This window comes from Quercus lobata, chromosome 7 (assembly GCF_001633185.2).
Source record: "Quercus lobata isolate SW786 chromosome 7, ValleyOak3.0 Primary Assembly, whole genome shotgun sequence".
Taxonomy (NCBI): Eukaryota; Viridiplantae; Streptophyta; class Magnoliopsida; order Fagales; family Fagaceae; genus Quercus; species Quercus lobata.
In genome coordinates this window covers 21,940,898-21,945,859 of record NC_044910.1, presented here as the reverse complement: position 1 = coordinate 21,945,859, position 4,962 = coordinate 21,940,898, and positions in this window count along the sequence as shown.

Sequence of the window (4,962 nt, the reverse complement as noted above, 5' to 3'; positions counted from 1 at the left end):
GTCCCAATGTAGTACATGTCTTGGAGCACCACTCTACTGGTAGAATCAGATTCACCTAGAAATAGTACATATGAGCATCATAATACCATGCTAGATAAAAACAACAAAGTGTACAATGGCTCGGTTGTGCATTGTAGTGCCCTTAGACAATGAGATTGCAACAAAGGTTTTATCTGCATATAAGACTACTTTGCTAATAATCATTTCACAAATGTTGTATACCTCTCCCCCTTGTGCCTATGAAAGGAGGAGGTAGATTTGTATTCTATTAGAGTCATATTTTTTATGTAATTGGCTAATTATTTGACAAAACGCACTTTACTTGTAATTTAGTAGATCTAAGTTGGGTTTAATATATCAAGAAATATGTTGTTCAAACATATCAAATAATTTCATTAAAGACATGAAGATTGATTCAAGAAACAAGCGAAGAAAAATTGGTTCACTAAGTCCTAATAAAAGCTCGATAGATACTTCTATCGAGGTTAACTAAAGAAGCTTGACACAAGCTCGACACAAGCTCAATCTATCGAGAATTATGATTTCAGAATTTCTAGATTTGAAATTCGATCCATGTTGTTTGATTTTATTAGGGTTTCTTTTCTTATAACCCTAGTCATATATAAAACTTATTTTAAAAGCCTTCACATATGGATACAGAGACTCAGAACTCATATACTCTATGTGAAGCTACTGTGTTTGTATGCCATAGAGTTTTATAACCAAGTGTTTCATAATCTTTATTGTTGATGAAGTGAAGAACTTTGCAGTTAACAACAATCATTCAAGTTGCTGGAGTTAGTAATGTACTGGGATCTGTGCAAAAGAGTTAGTCATAGATTGGAGATTTGTGCAATAAAGGAAAGAAAGCTACTACAAGATTAAGTCCAATTAGGTATTGGAGCGAAGGTTTAACTGTAGGTTGGTATTTTGGGATAGGTTAGGGTAGTGGTAAGATTCCTTATACTTGTAATTGCTTGATTATTGATTAGTGGATTCTTGAGAGTGGCGACCTTAAATTCACCCGGTGAAGTTTTTGCCTTGTGAAAGGTTTTCCCCATTTGTTGCCTCACTTAATGGGACAAATGTTACGCTAAACCCATAAATGCACACCATTTATGGGAATTAACAAGCTAATGGCTACAAAGGCTCCCCTATAAGAGGAAAGACCATTCCACATGGAAAGGTTCACTTTACACAGCTCACAATATACTTTACTCTCTTTCTCAGTTTCACAAATATTGACAAAGGCATTGGAGGGCCCTTGGCCAATACCCCATCGGTGTTCAAGCCATAACCTTTTAGTTGTTCTCTTTTGCAGGATTCGTCCATCTCGTGCCTGGCTAGATGAAGAAAACATACAATAGATTTTGACTCTAACACATGTTGTGAACAAAAAATAACATGTTAAGAACAATCAAAACATGCGAAGAACACAAGAATAACTAGCGTGTTTATATTCTAACTTCCATTATAATGAAATAACATGTTTACAATACTAAACTAAAATGCATAAAAATATTTTAAAGAAAAAAAAAATAGAAAAGTCTAAATAAGAGGTAGAGAAGTGCCTACTCAGAGAATTCAGATCAGCCTCCATGGGTTTTTAGCCAAATTTAGTCTTAAAAAATCACTTTGGTTAGTTTTGCTAATCTACTATTTATAAACAACTACATTAGCCTCAATTCTCTAATCACTATTCTATTTTAATGTTATTTCCTCTCTCCTCAACTATATTTTTTTAATCCATCCCTCCCAAGGTGTGAATAAGATTTTTGTTTGGTGTATAAAGTGAACCGTGCTCAATAGATGTATTGAGGACACTATTCATTGTTATGTTTTTGGTAAAAAATATTGACACTCATGTGTGCACGTATTTATATTTTTTTACTAAATGTTGTTTTAGCTAAGCTGATGGGAATGCTCTCAATACCTCAAATCTTAGGAAGACTTGGATATGACAAACGCACTATACTTCCTCTAGAACTATAGTGGCCAAGGTGCTTTGGAATGAAAATGTCTCCTCCATTTGTAGTGGGGGGTGAAGTTCTAAAAGGTTTGGTGCATTAATTGAAACTTGACATACGTGGAGACCAAGTAAAACAAAAATTAGTGGGGGCCGAGTAAATCCCTGTTTTCTGGAAGCTTCCTATAATAGATAGTAAGCCCAATTTCAAAAAATCATATTTCACTTGTTTCATTTTGAAAGCAGTCCATTATTTTACTCAAATTGAAGTCCTGTATGTCTAATTTCTAATACAAAAACCTCATTTAAAACTCATAGTGATTTAAGACCTCAATTAGCTCCATTTTAGCATAAATAGACCGCAATCATTATTAATCAACTACTTTTTGAAAGAGAAATTTCACTAAAAATTAATTGATTATTAATGCTTGACAACTAGATTAATAAAGCATGTGCATCATTGATTTTAAGTTAAATTCACATGGAGGCAATAAAAATTAATCGTTCATAGTCACATGTGATTAGACTCAATCATGTGGATACATCTTAGCCATTTAAAACTTAATTTCATGATTTTTTTTAAATTCTTATGATTCGATTAAAGCCCGTAACTTCTTGTTGTGATCTTTATGACTTCAAAATCTATTTTATGTGAAATAATTAGAAATCTAACGGTCAAAATTATGGTCTTACCACTTAATTTTGTGAAATTACCCTTTTTCCCTGAATGAGGTTAAATCCAGGTTATAAGATAGGTTGTCTAGAGGGGCAATACTTAATTGAATCGTACTTACTGCTTTCATCTCAAGATCTTCCCGTTCATCATTAGATACAGTCGCCGACTTCTTTGACTTTCCATATATTTTCTTAATCAATCCTTATTGCACCAAGATGTCTTTGACAGTGCTTTGCTAAATCTAAAAATTATTTTTCGATCAAAGAGCTCTACCTCAAACGTTTTGTTCACCATCGCCAATAACTCGAACAAATAGATTTGTGTGAGAGACTACAACCTTGGGTGGACTCGAGTTAGATTTGAGTCAAGACCTACGTGAATGGTTAAGGTCGAGTTAAGTGTCTCTCCAAATGTGCGGTTGGATTGAACTCATTTATCCCCTAAATTGAGGGGTTTTCAGTCAAGGAAAATGAAAAACTAAGCCAAAGGTTGAGCTACCTAAGAAGACCAAGCTGTGTAGATAGTCATCTTATGGATCTCTTTCTGCAGGTCAGTTAAACCCAAATAGCCTCCCATGAGTCTAGTCCCATCTCAGTATGACATGGCCATCGACCTACAAATCCCTTTCTCCTAGTCATGCCCTAAAGTTGTGCCCACTAACACCGATTTTTTTTTTTTTTTGGGTAATTGTTTATCTTGGAGGTAGAACCCACGCTAACGGTTACAAGGAGAATCAGGCACCACAAGACTAAAGGCCCAGTCACTAACATCGATATTTATTACACCCCAAAGTCACTGGACTTATCCCATCCAAGATTACGTTGACACATGTTGCCCAATTTTAAGGTCATTTTCCATTAAATGCAGCACCCCCAATCCCCATGCTCTATATTCTACTAGAGGAGGCACATGCAGAATCTTTGCCAATTTTATGCTATCTCACATCTTGAATCTAGCCATTTTTAATTATTATTTATTTACTTTTATTAGTTTATTGACTTAACCATCAGATCCTCCTTGACTACCACTTGGATCGAATTGAGATTTCTCTTTCTAATCAACGTATTTGTCCATTTGCAATTCTGTTAATGTTGCATTTCTGTTGTTCCTTTGAAATTCACCTACTTATAATTGCCATTTTATTTTGTTAATTATTATTGTATTTTTTACGCTTCTCCTGCATTAAAGTGTAAATATATGACTTAAACCTCTAACACTATAGAAAAGCATATTATGATCTGGCTTTAAATGTATTGAGATATCATAATACCAAAATAAATAATAAAAACAATATCAACTTTGTTAGTAACACAATTTTTTTACATACTTTTTTGAAATAACAGGTCGTGAGTTATGACTATCACTTTTATATGAATTGATCTGACCACTAACATTATTTTGATTTTCACTACTCACATCCTGCCACTTCACCGAACTGTACAAAAAAAAATGTGAAAAACGTTTCGTTCTACTTGTTCAAGCAATAATGATATCCCCTAAAAAAAAAACAATCATGATATCTTTTCTCCTTAAGTAATGAATATTACCTACAAATAAGTAGCTACTAACCTGGTCAAAATGCCATAATTGTAGCTAGAAAGGCATCCGAAAATGTCTCGGGCTCATGGCAAATGTAGCCTCACTCAACCCAAACTAATCAAAGTGTTACCAACACATATATAATTACGAGCGTCACTAAGATTTTTGTACTACAAACGGTTAAATTCTTATTCTTCTGCTATTTCTATATATATATATATAAAGAGCGAATGCACAAACAGTAATTTTGTACAGTGCATTTGGTTTGTTCAACCTGCATGGTTCATCAGTTTTTTTTTTTTTTTTTTTTCGCCAGTTTTGTTTGTGCATTTTTGTCTTTTATTTTAAATATTTATTATTTATATGTGCATATACAGTTACACAGACTAAACAAATTTTTACAATATTTTCACAATTATTTGACAATATGCATTGTTCATTGGCCTTTAAAAAAAAAAAAAAAACAGTATGCTGGTTTTGCTTGTGCTCTTTTTGTTTTTTCTTTTAAATATTTATATGTGTATACATTGACACAACACATTCTTATAATATTTTCACAATTATTGAAGTGTCAATTTTTTAAAAGTCAAAATAAAATAATAAAATTAGAAACTGAGAATTATTACCATCTAAAACTCAAAATATGTAAAGAAAATTTTTCAGATGTTAAAATTTAGTGGAAGTATTTTAGACATTACACAATAAATATTTTAAAAATCATAAGCTTTCATTAGGCTTTAACTGAAAAAAGAACAATATGACATATTTGCTAGTTTCCAAA